Raw genomic sequence first — 17,709 nt, 5'->3', positions numbered from 1 at the left:
ATCAAGAATATCCAAGGAAATAATGAAAAAACTGTGAATGATGGGGACCTAGCATTACCAGATCTTAAACTGTACTATAAAGCAGGGGACATCAAAACAATATGGTAGTGGCTAAGAGACAGAAGGGAGCATCAATGGAATAGACTTGGGGTAAATGTCCTCAGCAAGATCATATATAATAAACCCAACAATCCCAGCTTTGGGAACAAAAATTTGTTATATGACAAAAACTGCTGGGAAAATCGGAAAACAATATGGGAGAGATTAGGTCTAGATCAACATATAACACTCTAAACCAAGATAAATTCAGAATGGGTAAACAACTTAAATATAAAGAAGGAAACTATAAGTAAATTAGGTGAACATAGAATAGTATACCTGTCAGATATATGGGAAAGAAAGGGATTTAAGGTCAAACTAGAAATAGAGAATATCAAGAAATGTAAAATGAATAATTTTGTTTACATTAAATTAAAAAAGTTTTTATACAAACAAAATCAATGCATCCAAAATTAGAAGGGAAGCAACAAATTTGGAAAAAATATTTATAACAAAAACCCCTGACAAAAGTCTAATTTCTCAAATATATAAGGAACTAAATCAATTGTACAAAAAATAAAGTCATTCCCCAATTGATAAATGGGCAAGGGACATGAACAGGCAGTTCTCAGCCAAAGAAATCAAAACCATTAATAAGCACATGAAAAAGTGCTCTACATCTCTTATAATCAGAGAGATGCAAATCAAAACAACTCTGAGGTATCATCTCACACCTAGCAGGTTGGCTAATAGGACAACAAAGAAAATAATGAATGCTGGAGGGGATGCAGCAAAGTTGGGACATTAATGCATTGCTGATGGAGTTGTGAACTGATCCAAACACTCTGGAACACAAGTTGGAACTATGCCCAAAGGGCTTTGAATGACTGTCTGCCCTTTGACACAGCCATAGCACTGCTGGGTCTGTACTCCAAAGAGATAATGCGGAAAAAGATTTGTACAAAAATATTTATAGCCACACTTTTGCGGTGGCAAAAAATTTGGAATTCAAAATTAAACAACCATAGACAAGTCCTTTACACATGCTTGCCTCAATTTACTTATCTGCAATATAATCTAAAGAAAAAAAATGGCTAACCACTCCAGGATCTTTGCCAAGAAAAACCCCATGACACAGAGTCAGACATAACTGTAATGACTGAATAAGAACTATTGATAGATAGAAAGACATGTATACAAACATATTTCTCATATATATGTGTGTGTGTGTGTGTGTGTGTGTATCACACTTATAATGACATTTTGATTAGCTTTTTACCTAACTCCAGCCCTGCATCTTTATCCATTATGCCATGATGTCTTTCCTCAAGTTCATTAATGTAACAGTAATTGTTAGCTCCTAAGGAAATGTGCTATCCCCTATGATCGTGAGGTAAAAGGGAAACAAAGTCAGCTGGACCTGTAGAATGGACCTTTGGGGTTTATTTTTCCAACTCATCTCTACCATTTATAAGATCCAAAATACTGAATCAATTTCCAGAATGTATGTGTAGACTCTCTATCTAAAGCAGAAGTGCATTGGTTTTTATGTGACTTTCTCTCTTACATGAAGGTTTCTCCATCACCCAGAAGAGTTTATTTGTCAGACAAATCGTTCCTGTCTCTTTTGTCACCTATGGAAATTTCTGGCAGAATTTTCCTCCCCAGTCTGCCAGTTCACTGGGCAATGAATCAGGATTATTCAGCTCACAAGGAATGACTCTAAGTTGCAGAGGCTGCAATATTGGGGACATTTATGGCAATAGCTTTGACAGAGGATTCATCGACTTTCAAGTCATGAGGGGAAAAGTGACTGGTTGTCCATGTTAAAAACCAGTTTTAAACAGCAGCTGGGGGCATTTGAAATAGAAGAAATAGCACTGAACTTGGAATAAAAACACCTGAGTTCTAATCAGAGGACTTCCATTTCCTGGCTGTGTTACCTTGAATAAGTCACCATTTCTCTGAACCTGACTGTATTTAGTAGACAATCAAATTATATTTCTTATTCTGTGATTACACATCTAAATTGCCATTAACATAGAATTTCATCACTATCTTCAGCAAGTTTTTTTTTTATTTTTTATGATTAACTTACTTTGGAGATTTTCTCTTATGAAATGAGAATATGTGGTCTCATTGAAAGTTTATTGTCTGTAGATAAACAATAATAAACCTCTTTCTGTTAAGAACCTAGATATGCTGAATCCATATTATGAGGCAGAAAACAAAATATATGGGGAAGAATAAAGTCACTGAATTTGCAAGTTAAGCAGTTATAAAATTAATTTTAATAAAAATGAATGCATTATATTTTGATTCATGATGATTATAACACTTGAAAACTGAAACATACTTTGCTTTGTGATTTCAAAGTATTTGTCTATATTATCTTTTATTTTAACCTCACAAAATAACCTGGAAATGTGGGTATTTATGTTTAACTTCCCTCATTTTACAGATAAGCCTGAGGCCAGATGAGGTCATGTAAACCTTTTTGTAAACTAAAAATATAGTTCACCATCAAGATGATATAAGATAACTAAATAGTTAAACTATCTATACTTTTTCTGCAACAGTGGTAAATTTATTTTGTTGGATAAATTCATTATGAAAGACGACAGTATGTAATTGTCTGATAAGTATTAATTTTTATCAAAACCAAAAATGCCTTAAATTTTTTAGATTGTCAGAACTCAGACCATAATTGTTGGATATATTTTCAGAGACATAAATATGTGTTGTAAAACTTACGCCAATATTATATGTTCCCAATGAAATGTAACCTCTCATTCTTAAACTCAAAATGCTGAATCAATTTGTATACGAGGCATCTATAATATGGCTGCCTAGAGAGATAGCTCTACTATGAAAAGTGGAACCCAATCTGTACGCAATCACCATGCTTGAATGAGGAAATCATTTTGAAATGTCCTAAATATTTTCCCACTCTTTTCTTTTCCTGCTCTTTAACTCCCTTGAACTTCTCTGATTTTAAAATGCCAGAATTAGTACAATGAGAACAGTCACAATACAATTAGAGAATCATAAGTTTGGAAGACTACCTACTTTCTTATCACCATTTTGTTTTGAAAATTATTTTAGGGTAGTAAAACCAGATATGTAAAAACTTTGTCCAATCTATAGAATGATGACTATACAGGGTAACAATATTGAATTTTTAAAATCTTAGAAGGATACACCTAAATGTATGATAACATTTAATATGGTGGATTAATAAACATTTTGCATTAGTTAAAAAAATCTTCACAAGTAAAAGATAGAGATAGCATGTATAGATAGTAGTTCTTCTGGAAAGAAAAAAGACAATCAGGGGTCTTTAATGCAACACAAGTTTCAATAGGAATCCAGAGAAAGACATAGAGCAATCTCAAGGAACTTTAGGATATAGTGTACAGTACTAGGGAAGTAATGACTCCATTGAAATCTAACCCTGTCTGAGGACATCTGAATGATTTGAGTGTTCTATGTGCCATATTTCAGTAAGAAAATTGTTGAGTTGCACAACATCCATAGAATGGTTACTAAAAAGATTAAAAACTCCAAGTTTATCAAAACAATGACCTGGTGAAGGAACTAGAGATGGTTACAATGGAAAAGGAAAGATTTAAGAAGGACACAAAAGTACTTTTTTGAATATTTGGGTAGCTGACACTAAAGAGAGAATTATTCATTAGATACATTGTGTAGAAAAGATTCTTTTATCAATATAAAATTTTGATTAGATGGACACAAAAAGCCACTTCAATTCTAAGATTCTTTAAAATATCAGAGTAGGGGACTTAGTACTGCTTAAATGGTGTGGGTTTTTAATTAATAATAAATAACTAAATATAATATTTTATTAAGTTTTATTAATAATAACTAATGCAAAAGAACTTCCTGACTTCAGCCAGGTTGCAGGTTCAAAAGAGAACATGGGAGGGGTTACCACCACTTAAATACAATCATGCAAAACTTGGGGACACAGGAAAATGGAATTTTGGGAAAAAACTAAGGAACTTCTGGGTAATGAAGTCCAAAGGCTCAAAATCTCCATTGATACATATCCCCTCCCCCCAATCCTATTGGGAAACCAGTTTCCCCAAAAGGATAATGGAAACATAATCAACTTAAAAATTGCAATAATTTGTGGATAAGAGGAAAAGAGAACAAAACCAATGATTACTAGGTTGACAAAAAGCCAATTTGGGGGAAGTCCATAAGAGTTTACATTCAAAACAAAGCCATTTCAACTCCCCATAGTTCAATTCACATCCCAAAGTTCACTCTGGATCTTCTGGTACAGAATGTGGTCTCTGAAAGTATCTATCTTGATGGGGCATTCTGGATTCTGAGAGGTAGCAAGTTTCTTATCCTAAAATTGTTCAAATTTAAATATAAGTTCACAACAATCTTCCCCCCCCCCCCGTGAATAATAACAAACACAGGGTTCACTCAGGGATGCATGACTGTGTTATGAGGTATATGAATCAGTTTGCAAAAGAAAATCAAAAACATGAAAAAATCCAAATAAAAGAGAAAAATAACCTGTGGATGAAATACAAAATATAAAAGTTTTATGTCTAAAAAAATCTAAGTAAAGGAAAAGCAAATCTGTAACATGTCCTTGAATCAGGGCCCAATTAAAGTGATTTAAGCAATTATGCATTTATCCAATCAGTAGCCAGGACTACAGAAAATTTGCCACACCATGAAAGACAGAACAGGACTAGATTATAGGAGCCAGGTAGTAGTCAAATTTGAGATAAGTGGTAGAATATGGGACAAGGAAGACCTGCCTTTAACACATGTTAGACAGCTACAACCTTGAATCCCAAACAAGTTCAAGTCCTCTTGTCCTGGCTCAAAATTACATGGATCCCACCAGGAATGGTTGGTCTCTCTGACTTTGTGCTCGACTGGCCCTATGCAGTTTAGCTTTGTGCTTCTTTGGCACTGTGAAATGGGTCTTTTTGTATATTCTTGTCCTGCAATCAGGCAGAATCATTAAGCAAAATCCCATAATTTTTTTAAACAATCAAGGGCATTGTTTTTATAGTCTAAAACTTTTTTGGTCATATTAGAACAAATGTATTTAAAACATATTACTGCAATATCAAGAAAACTAAAGAAAAACCTCAATACTGTTGACATGTGCTTCAAATATAAAAAGGAGAGAAAAAATAAAACTCAGATATTATATTGCACATGCAATAAAAAATCAAAGTTTATTTTTTTCAAGTTTTAAAAATAAAAAATATGTAGCTTAAAACCAGTGACACACTGTGTCAGACATGTGCCAGTACAAAATGATTTTCAGAATAAAAGAGTAACACAGTAGATCATGTACATTCAAATACGTACCAAAGTCCCCAAAATTCACAATAGCCCAGTTAATTAAAATAGCAAACAAACCCACTATCATATTTCACATAAGTTGTTGTATGTCATAAAAAACCTATGAACTGATGGATATTTGTCACAATTTCTACAGATGTAGCAAATCTTTGAACCTTGGCAAACATATTTTTAAACAAAGTAAAACTTATTTGGGTTTAGAACATCATCAAGAAATCTAGATTGTTGTGCTGGAAGTAAATTACAATGAAGAGTTTTGCAGGAGCTTTTTTTCTGGCTTCCTGATTCATAGAAATGAAACACCTTGGTAGGAATATTTCTTGGTTTCTCTACCTTTAATACAACATTCTTTAAAATATATGTATAAATATTAAAAAATCACCCATTCAGAAACTACTATTTATGTAAAATTATTTCTGAAGACCCATAAAATTTCAATTAAATTCTTAGCTTTTTAAATTCTCTAAAGGTTGCATATAGATTTTAACCAGTTTCGCTGAAATCCAGCCATCATCATCTGTGAAAATTAACAAATGTAACATGTAATCTTCAATGGATCTAGTGACAAGGGTTTTAGGCAAGATGTTCATGGGTTTATACAAGTGATATTTTGTTCTTCAGCAAAGGCAAAAGTACGAATTAAAGATCAATATAGGCAAAACATAGTAGCTAAAATGATTCAGTATTACAGAATTACTAGATTAATACAGATAAAGTTTAAAAAAATTTAAACCTTAAAGCAATCAGTAAATACAATAAGATAAACCAATGAGGAGGTGTAGACAGCTCATGCAGTCAAAATCTTTTTCACCAATTCCAATAGACTTGTTAGCTATTATAGGAGGAGAATAAACTCAAAATAGTTAGCAAGAAACTTCCAGATCTCTTTTAAAGTCTCCTTCCCCTCCCCCAGTATTTATTATCCATTTAGATTTCTTTTGTCAGCACTCTGAATTCTCTCATAGAAGCACAGGGCAGAATCTCCACTCTGCAGGTTGAGACTTGTAGAACTTTGTCAAAATATTTCAGGTTGGTTTGTAGCTTAAGCAGCCTGGCTTGTGGCATATTCTTGAGGAGAAGGAAATAAAGTGGGAAATCTCCAATGAAAATAAAATGTCCCAGGAAAAGAATTAAGCAGATCCAAACTGCATTTTTTAGCTCTACCCAGTCAAACTGTTGTTTCAGAGTTTTAAGTTTGCTTTGCAATAGCATTTTTTTGTAAAAGATGCTGAATGGAAAACCAGCTAGCACAGGCTCCTATGTGGGCAGGAGGAGGAATCAAAGGATTGGGAGGTCAAGGAATGGCAGGCGGGTCTGGTAGGCAAGAGGAGGCTCCAAGCTGGGTGGAGAGCAGTGAGGAATGCTGGCCAAGCAGGTGGACAGGAGAAACAGAGGCAGTGACAGGCAGCAGGGCAGGGCTGGAGAGCAGGCACACCCTGCCATGGATTCTCATGATGGGCAGCAACCAGGCAAATTTACTATCTTTACTGTAAGGCTATCTGCTTAAAAAATTTTTTTTTGAGAATTCATAATCCCTTCCTGGTAAGCCAAACTGTGGGTTTTAAAATTAATAATCAATAACTAAATATTATATTTTATAAAGTTTTATTAATAATAACTAAAGCAAAGGACTGCCTGACTTCATCAGGGTTGCAGGTTCAAAAGAGAACAAGGGAGGGGTTACCACCACTTAAATATGGAATTTTGGGAAAAAAAACTAAGGGACCTCTGGGGGATGAAGTCCAAAGGCTCAAAATTTCCATTTATACTATGGAAAAGTATATTTAGTGCTTACTCTATAACAAGCAGTGAGCACACAAGTAGGAAATAAAATAGAACAAGCAAATAAACAAACAAACAAAAAAACTTAAGACCTCCTCTTCTCAAGGACCTGACATTCTAATTAGATGAGACAACACATAAAAGAGGGTTACACTTCAAAGAAGATGGAGAAAACAGGATGTAGTTAGAGTCATAAAGATGCCATAGCATACAGAATGTCTCACACCCTCAGGAATACTTGAGTTCAAATCTAGCCTCAGACCCTTACTAGATCTGTTGTCCTGGGCAACTCATTGAACTTCTTGCTGCCTCAGTTTTCTCATTTGAAGAATTGGTATATTAATGTTTTCCTTTTAGGATTATTGTGATGATAACATGATATGATATTTTTGAATTTCTTTATAAGGTTTAAGGTGTTGAATAAATACTTTTCATCATCATCCAAGAGTTTGGAAGTCACAAAGTACAGATGGTAAATACCTATGTATTTGGTGGTGGTGGTGGTGATAGAACAAACCTGCCAAATGACTATTGGGGAAGTAACTGGGTAAAAGACTAGAGTGTCATTAGTTTCTGGGTTACCTCTAATAAAATTGAGAATGGAGAATTCATGATCCAAGGGAGACTGGATATTCAAATCCTAATTGGAACTGGGCAAATGAGGAGTTATCCCAGACAAGTGTCCTTGCTGTTCAAGTGGACATCTATTCTCAGATTAGAATGCAAGAATGGATTTTTCTTTGAAGCAGAATATAGAATAATACTACAAAGGGCATTATTTTTCAGGTATGTATGGACAACGATCAGAATCTATGAGAAGAGGCTGCAGAGAGCTTAATGGGTTTTAAGGTCATCACAACACTAAATACTGGCAGGAACAAATTCAAATCCAAGTTTTCCACAGTTAATATCCATATTCTTTCCATACCACCATACTGTCTCCAAATTGCAAATCTCTACATTCTCCTGCTGGTGGCCTCTAACATTAATAGTCTGTGATTAAAATAATAACAATTTTACATATATAAAGAATGTTTTATTTATTTTTTATTTAACATAATTTCCATTTCCACATTTATCTCCTCATCAGGTGAACCTAACTCTGAGACAAAGAAAAAGAATTAAGCATACTCAAATAATACAGTGTTGATTTCTTATATCCTCCACAAAATTATCATAACATCATCCCCTATAACACACATATATGCATTTATACCATAGTAAGATACTTGACTCTTTCAATAAAGGTTCCTCTCTCTAACACTTACTTACTTATTTTCAGTTCTAATTTCTCTCGCCTTAGTCCCAGTTCCACTCACTGAAAGGGAAGTAATATAATGTCCTTTTTACAGGTGAGATTATGCAAAACATATTCTTCTATTAAGCATATTGAAAGAAAAAAAACAAGAAAAAAGAAAGTGTAAAAATTGATTTGGTTTGCATTTGTAGTTCATTATTTCCCTTTCTAGATATAGATTTCCTTTTTCATCATAAGCTCTTTGGAATTGTCATGGTTATTTTCACGTATCACATGAAAGTTGATTTTCATTACAATGTTATTGTTACTATATAAAATATTCTTCTGGTTCCATCCATTTTGCTTTACACCATTTACATGTCTTCTCGTATTGTTGCTCTTGGATTTTTTAATGTCACAGTAATATCTCCTCATAGTCATGTACCACAAATTTTTCAGCCATTTCACAGTTGTTGGGCATCCCTTCAATTTCCAATTACTTTTAGTTAAAAAAAGAATTATTGCAAATATTTTTGTACTCATAGGTTTCTTTCTTCTTCCTTTGATCTTTTTGGGATATACATCTATTAGTCTTATTACTGGGTCAAATGGTATAGATGATTTTTTTTAATAGTCCTTTGAGCATAGTTACAAGTCATTGTTCAAAATGGCTGGACCAGTTCACAATTCCACCAACAGGGCATGAATATGCCTATATTTTTTAACATCTCCCTCAGCATTTGTCCTTTTCCCTTTTTTTTCACATTAGCTAAAATATGATGAATATTTCAAGGTACTTCAGAGTTGTTTTAATTAGTGGTTTTATTCTTAGTATCAGAGCATTTTTCATATGACTATTGATAGTTTTGATTTATTTTTCTTAAAACTACTTGTTCATATCCTTTGACCATTTGTCAATGTTGGAATGGCTCTCTTTATATAAAGTTGGCTTATTTACCTATATATTTTGGAAATGAGAACTTCATTAGAGTGATTTGTTGTAAATTTGATAATATTTGAATATTGTGGTTAGAGTATTCCCTTTACCCTGTCATGTTGGCTTGGTAAATAGAGATTACTTCTACCTTTTCCTATAAAATTATGATCAATAACAGTCCTCTGATATAAACTAATTTCACTATTTTTAGAGGTACAATAAAAAGGGGTTTCAGAACCTAAATACTTAGAAAATAGAGTTGGGCATAATGGCATGTAGCTGCTATATATGTTACTTGGGAAGCTAAAGCTCATAGATTCATTATGTTCTGGAGTTCTGGGATTCAATAAACCAATCATCTCTCCACATTGGTATGGCATCAATATGATAAATCATCAGGAATGTTAGGCTACCAAATACAAATCATCCTTGGTCAGCTACAGTATGAGATAAAGCTTCCATTCTAATCAATGGTTGGGTCAGGGTGACTACTGGCTGCTGTAATTTCAGAATGGAAGGTATAGGTAGACTCAGTTTCACAAAATAAGGAAGGAAGGAAAGAAAGAGAAAGAGAGAAAGAAAGAAAGAAAGAAACAAACAAACAAACAAAGGAAGGAAGGAAGGATGGAAGAAAGAGAGAAAGAAAGAAAGAAGGAAAGAAAGAAAGAGAGAGAGAAAGAAAGAACAAAAGAAAGAATGAAAGAAAAAAGAAAGAAAGAAAGAAAGGAAGGAAGGAAGAGATAAAGAAAGAAGGAAAGAAAGAGAGAGAGAAAGAGAGAGAAAGAGAGAAAGAGAGAAAGAGAGAAAGAAAGAAAGAAAGAAAGAAAGAAAGAAAGAAAGAAAGAAAGAAAGAAAGAAAGAAAGAAAGAAAGAAAGAAAGAAAGAAAGAAAGAAAGAAAGAAAGGAAGGAAGGAAGGAAGGAAGGAAGGAAGGAAGGAAGGAAGGAAGGAAGGAAGGAAGGAAGGAAGAAAGAAAGAAAGAAAGAAAGAAAGAAAGAAAGAAAGAAAGAAAGAAAGAAAGAAAGAAAGAAAGAAAGAAAGAAAGGAAGGAAGGAAGGAAGGAAGAAAGAAAGAAAGAAAGGAAGGAAGGAAGAAAGGAAGAAAGGAAGAAAGGAAAAGATTTTATACCATGGTCATAAATTTTTACATGAATTATGATCTGTTTTTTGCATAATTTCCTTTGACATGTATTTATTCTACTTTTCAGGAATCTTCAAAACAATAGGCATGAATTTCATTATTGACATAAAAGATTTACTTGACCCATGAATCTTGCTGTAAATAATGAGGTACATAGTACACAGAGCATAGGATTTGGATTTAGGAAAACCTGAATTCAAATTCCCCCTGAGAAAATTACTATTCACATGACCTTGGGTAAGTCATTTAACTTCTCTTGGTCTTAAGTTTTTTGACCTACAAAATAAGGATAACAGAAATGCCAGCATCTTAGTATTGTTGCAAAATGAGATAATACATAAAAAAGTGCCTTAGAAAAATTAGGGCATTATCAAAATGTTAGTAGTACAATAGCCATTCTGTTCCTTTCTCTCTGTATTTTAGCAGAATTCCTAGCAATAGAACAAAGGCACCAAATATGTCTCTCCCAGCTTTCTTTATCTCCTTTCCATCAGATCATTTACCTGTGCCTGACCACACCTCCATAACTGCTGACACACCTTGTTTCCCAATCTCATTTCCATGCCTAGTTCAATATTTCAAATCTTCAGGAAAATGCTGTCAACCTCTCCCTATAAAAAGGTTGGTTTCAACTTCCTCAGTGTCTCTGAGATTTTAATAGTGTAGAGTTTGAAAAGAGAAATTGATTGCAGTTAGAATTAGAGTCTGTGTTTCAATCTCAGCTTTGATATATGTATATACATATGCATGTATATATGTGTGGATATATATCATATATATACATATATATGTATATATATATGTCATATATATATACATATATATGTATATATATATATATATATATTTGTGCATGTTACTTACCATAGCATACCTCCATAAGCTACGATCCAGCCAAATTAACTTTCTGTCTTCCTTATATATAAATGTTCTATCTCCTACCTCCATAACTTTATTTTTTTTAAGTTTTCTTTCCTAGATTACATATAGATACATTTTCAATAATCATTTTCTGACAATTTGTGATACATATTTTATCCTGTTCTTCTACCCCATTTACCCTTCCCAAAATAGTAGGTATTAGAATATAGCTTATACACATGTTATCATATGATGCATAGTTCCATGTGTAACACATTGGGAAAAAGCCATATTTTTGCTTACCCTACAGAAAAATACATGGAGTAAAATAAGGAAGAACAGTGAGTTTCAATCAGCATTTAGACTCCATCAGTTCCTTCTATGGCAGTGGGAAGCCTTTTTAATCATGAGTCCTTTAGAGCTGTCCTGGATCCTTGCATTGTGTGTTGTCTTTTGACTGGTCATTCTCTGTTTCCAGAATCCACTCACTATTTACCTCAGCCTCATAAAATCCTCTTCCTATTAGCTAAAGCACCACCTTCTACATGACACCTTCCCTGATCCTGCATTTATTAGGTAAGGACATTAGAAAAAATGATCTCTACAAAAACTTCACTAAAATCATCTTGATCACATATAATCTTTTTTTCTTTTGTTTTGATGCTTCCCCCAAACCAAGAACACATGGCACTAGTAGGGAATTAATAAAACACAGCTGAACTGAGAGCAGAGTTCTAATATAAAGAGGGAGAAGTGCTTACTGAGGCAAAATCTGATATACTTCGAATTTATGGGAGAGTGATCATCTTCATGAAGGCAATGAGACAGAACATTGGAAAAAAGTCATAATTCTGCATTTTAGGAAATGCAATATGATTGAAAATCAATAATACATTGTAGCCCGTTTAGATAAATGCCTTATAATAATAAACTTGTTAAAATAATAAGTGTCATATAGTGCACTATATTTTATCACTATTCACTCTTTGGAATGAGTATATGAATGGCATTCATCATTTGGATTTGTAGATGGATCTCAAACATATATAGTTCTATAGATCATTTTCAAGGAAGTATACATCATTAGATAATAGAAATGTATGAAAAACATGATAATAAAAGGCAAAGGCTCTGATAAATATAGCTAGGAAATAAAATCCTATACTTATCAATAGTAAATTATTTTTAGTTTGAGGAAATTATGCTTAGGATCTATTTTATCAATTTTTTTCATATCTGACCTTTTTTGTAAAACCTAACATGTTTCTGAAGATGATATTGTCTACATGGCTTAATGAAAAGATCAATGGTTTGGAGTTAGAAGATCTGGGTTATTGTTATACCTCTAATATTTGACATTTATTATTACATCATTTAATCTCCCAGAGGTTCATTTTATTAATCTATAAAATTAAGATAACCATCACTATTAAACTTACCTTATAGGGTTTTTTTAAAAGGCTATGATATAGGAAATAATATTATCTTCTGTAGAGTCTTATTGACCACTTTATCATCTCTATTTTAATTTCGTATACACTTTGATTCTGTCCCAAATATTTGAATTTTGTTGGCAATATTCATTAAAATCCATCCCACTTTACTGTAGGAGCCCAAGAAAGCACCAGGAATGAGATGGTAGTTATATAACCAATGACGCATCATCAGAAACTCTTCATCACCTGGTTCCACTTGAGTTTCTTTTGTTAAGGAACTTGTATTTCCAAAGAACCAGAACAATGTCTTTTCTGCTAAAGAAAATCTAATTTCCCTTTTCCCCCCACATATTACTTCTTATAAAAGTTCCTTTTATCCTTTCATCTTAGTTCTGTCTTCCTCCAACGATCTGTACAGTCTAAGTCCTTAGCATATAGAATAATACATGGCTTTCTCATTCTCCTCTATCAGATCTTAAGTGAACAAAACCTAGAGATACTCATTCTGAAGTATAGATGAGGAATTCTGTCAATTCCTTCCCTTCTACGAGACAGGAGGGCCCAAGATTTATTGGGTGCAGGAAGTAGTAACCTCAAAGGGACTCTGCTAAAAGTTCTTTAAAGGCTTAATTCAACAACTTCTCAGGATACTTTTGAATTTTTGACTTGCTCTGGAAATACTTGTAATGAATAAGGCATCCTACTTACTATGAGTATTATATGCATTTTCCTAGGAAATTTTGAGCTTATTAATGGCTCTCATGGTGAACAGAAAACTAAGTCTCTTCTTCATGTGGGTATTTCATCAAATAAATGAAATTAAAAACCATCTATGCCTTTTCATTTTGTGCAGTTCCATGTCTTTTTATAAATCCTTCACTAACAGTTCCATCTTCTATATTTCTAGATTTTCTCTAGGCTTCTTCATAGTTGTTATTCTTTCTTGATTTTCAAAAAGAACCATTGACATCATGGGATGATGTCTCAATTTACACATCAATTGTATTTAAGTGAAGCAGAATTACACAAAATTGTCATCCTCACTCCTTCTCCCCATCAAACAAATCCAGTGGCAAGTCAAAAGACAGGACTACTGATGATAGGATGGGATGCCACAGATGACCTTGCATCTTTGGTGTCTAACCAACTTCTGAATGCTCCCTAGAGCCTACGTCAGCTGCCTTCATGGCAGTTGGAACCAACTGTTTTCATCTTCCCAATCTGTGGGGGAGGACCTCACATGTTTGAGGTAGAAACTCTTCTAATTCACCAACAGGTTTGAGGTCTATTACATTAAACTGGTTTAGCCTACCTGAAGACACAGTTCAGGGTATAAGCCATGTCCATAATACAGGAAGGACTAGTACCTCTGGTGTGAAGACTTATCAAGTAATTTTCAGGGATATCCCTTTGCCTTTGGTGTCCACCTTCCACCCAAATGTCACCTGAGACATAGTCATAGAATGTAGGCATTTCTGTTTTACTTTTATCTCTTTATATGACCAGCCCATCTCATTGTTTATGAATGAGATCATAGATGCAAAGTAGAAGGGATTTTAGAGTCCCACTAGTCTAACTTCCTTATTTTTCAGATCAGGAAAGTGATGTCCAGGAAGGTGAATTCATTTTCCAATAGTGTTACAGCTATTAGATATTGATTCATGATCATGGAATCATGGATTTAGAGCTGTAAGGAACTTTAGTAGCAGAAAGTATCACTTTCATTTTATAGATGGGGAAACTGAGGGGCAAAGAGTTAACTTGCTCAAGGTCACATAGAAAAAGAGTGACTGACTGAGTATTAGAATCTAAGTTCCATGATTCCAAATTCTGAACATTTGTGGACACTAAATATTTCTTCATTACCTTTAAAAAATTTCACACTCTTGATTCTTCATAGATCATGGTATTTTATAGAACATAGGTCTAATGGATCGATAGATAGTTGGCCTAGAAACCCACAAGACTTAATTTCAAGCCCTGCTATTGACATTTACTAGCTGCGGTGACTTTAGACAAGTCATTGAACCTCTTAGAACTTTGGACATCTCTCTAAGACAATAAATTAAAGATAAGGTACCAACCTCCCTTAATAGGGGAAGTTTTGTCACCAAGAAATTTCCTCTAATACTGAAATCAGTAGGTTGAATAATCCTATCTGTCGCCCTTCCTGACAAAAGAATATTGGTATTTAACAGACATTTTATTTCAGCATCAACCTTGGGGTTGGCAATATAGAATCTACTGTTTTTCCTATTTAGGTTCTAGATAATTGTCCAACTGCAATACCTATTCAGGATATTTGTGAATGTGGATCAATTCAATTAGTTGCCTACATTGTCTGAGGAATAGTCACTCATCATCATTCCCATCCCCACTCCCTTCTGTTCCCCCATGTTTTCCTCATTTAGGAATCTCCTAGGTTGAATATACTTTTCACATTTTTGTGCTCAAAGAGGATCATTTGAGGGACTTGACTATGCAAAGGGAATCCTCCCATTTGAGTTCTCTTGAAGATATTATATGATAAAGTCAAACACCTTTAGTGAACAAAACATTTAGTTTTATTGTTCACTTGGCCTTGATAGTCAGAGGACTGTTGAACAAAGTTATCTCTCTTCTTATATTTATCAATGAATCTTGTATAGTCAACACATGTATGAGAGATAGATGATTAAAGGAGAAATCTTAGAATACATTTTACTCAACTGATTCAGATTTTTCCCCAACCAATAAATAACAACACCATTAGGATCATGTATTCTCTTTTTTAATCCCTTACTTTATGGCTTAGAATCAAAACCAAGTATTGCTTTCAAGACAGAAAAGTGATAATGTTTAGGGAATGGGGGTTAAGTGACTTGCCCAAGATCACACAGCCAAGAAGAATCTGAATCCAGATTTGAACCCTGGACCTTATATTTCCAAGTCTGGCTCTCTATTCACTGGACAAATGAGCTTCCCATTGTATAGTTTTTGACACTTTGTCCCTGTCAATGTGGAAATCTAGAAATCCCCAGTTTATTTAGTTGGGAGGTAGAAATCCCAGGTTTTGATCTTGTCATAGGAGAGCTTTGCCCCTGAGGGAAGGTCCCACTTCACCAGACAATAGATATCCACTTCAGCTTTGGTGCAGTAGGTAGCAAGCACATCAGTCTCCCAAGGTGAAGGTCCCCAGTTTGATCCTCAAAAGGGAGGTGTGATATATTGGGAAAGGCTTCTGGAGACAAAAGAGTTACTTGACTTCAGATGGGGTTTACCTCCCACCTGAAGTGGATGTCTATTGTCTGATGAAGTGGGACCTTCCCTCAGGGGGAAACACTTCTGTGACAAGGTCAAAACCTGGAGTTTCTACCTCCCAACTAAATAAACTGGGGACTTCTAGATTTCCACTTTGACATCCCACATATCTGCAACAATTTGAGGAAAGTTAACAAATATTTAATTAAAATGTTTGAGAATTCAATCTAGCAGAAAGGCTCACTTTAAAGAGAAAGAGATCTAAATATAAGGCTCTAAACATAAACATTAGGGAGAATATAATACAAAAAAGCAAAAAAAATTTGAGAAAATCATCATGGGGACTTGGTCATTAATATTTATTTTGAATAATTAAATGTTTCTATTCACTACAAGTCAGGGGATAACAGAAGACGGGAGATAAAAGAAAACATATTTACATTCTTATAATTATATATGTGTATATATAAATATATATATATATATATGTACTCCATCTGCCTTGAGAGTTCACATCCTGTTTATTTTATTTGGGGAATGTAGACTCCAAGCAGATCTTGCACACCCAAACTTTTATTTTCTTGTTTATTTTTCCTTATTTTGACAATATATTTCATTTTTATACCATTAGCATTTTGTGATCCTAGCAATACTTATCAATAATCATTTTTATTTAACCAACTCCTTATGTGAATAACCCTTCATAATCTGATTCAATCCTTTTATTCCAGGTTTATTTCAAATAATATGTCTTCATGTACTCTGTCCTCTGGCCACCTGGACAGCTAGATGTCCCTTAGATATTCCTTGTGCCTTCATCCCTATGCTCACACATTTGCTGATTTTAGGAATATTCCGTAATTCGTCCTTTTTCCACCAATGTTATTGATAATGCCTATTGAAATCCTTTCAACTCAATCCTCCATTTTTACCTATTTTTCCTTTGGGAAGTGGATCTGCCTTTGTGATTTCATTATCTTATACCATTGTAGATTTCATTGTAGATTTCTACCATTGTAGGAACAAACTTGAAAAATTACCCCTGGCAGTGAGAGGTGAAATTTTTTGTTTCAGGTCACCCAGCATATATCAGAAGCAGGTTTTAACTGGTATAATTAAAGTTAACTTAAGAAACTGATTTTAGGTATATTAGTTTACTGAATATATGCATATAAATTTGTTAGTTAAGCCAGTATCATAATCTTTTGAATGACCATTAACCCAGAAGCTAGGTCAGCATAATAAAATAATAATAACAACAATAATAAGTAGTATAAATTACAAATAATAACATAGAAAATATGAATAATAAGTAGTATAAATATATACTAAAATAAGCAGTTTTAGGAGCTCCTTATTCAGTTGCTTCAATGAACACCCCATGACATTTCTAATTTATGATAGATAGTTAAGAGGTGGTCAATCAAACCATCCACCCTTCCCCATCCCTGCAGGTTGATAGGTCATGTGCCCAGGAAAATAATCCTTCTCCCCTTCATTTATTAATCAAATTCTGGTAAAAAGGAAAGCATTCTTTCAGATCCCTAAGAATAAAGAAAATCCAAAAAAGAAGTAGACTAAATGGAATTTCTGATACAGACCGCAGACAAAGAAATTCAGAGTAATTCTCGCTAATATGCAGGAATTGTTTAGGGCTCTTCTCCTCTGAAAACCTGC

Source organism: Monodelphis domestica, chromosome 6 (genome assembly GCF_027887165.1).
Source record: "Monodelphis domestica isolate mMonDom1 chromosome 6, mMonDom1.pri, whole genome shotgun sequence".
In the NCBI taxonomy this organism is placed as follows: Eukaryota; Metazoa; Chordata; class Mammalia; order Didelphimorphia; family Didelphidae; genus Monodelphis; species Monodelphis domestica.
This window is presented reverse-complemented; position numbering follows the sequence as displayed.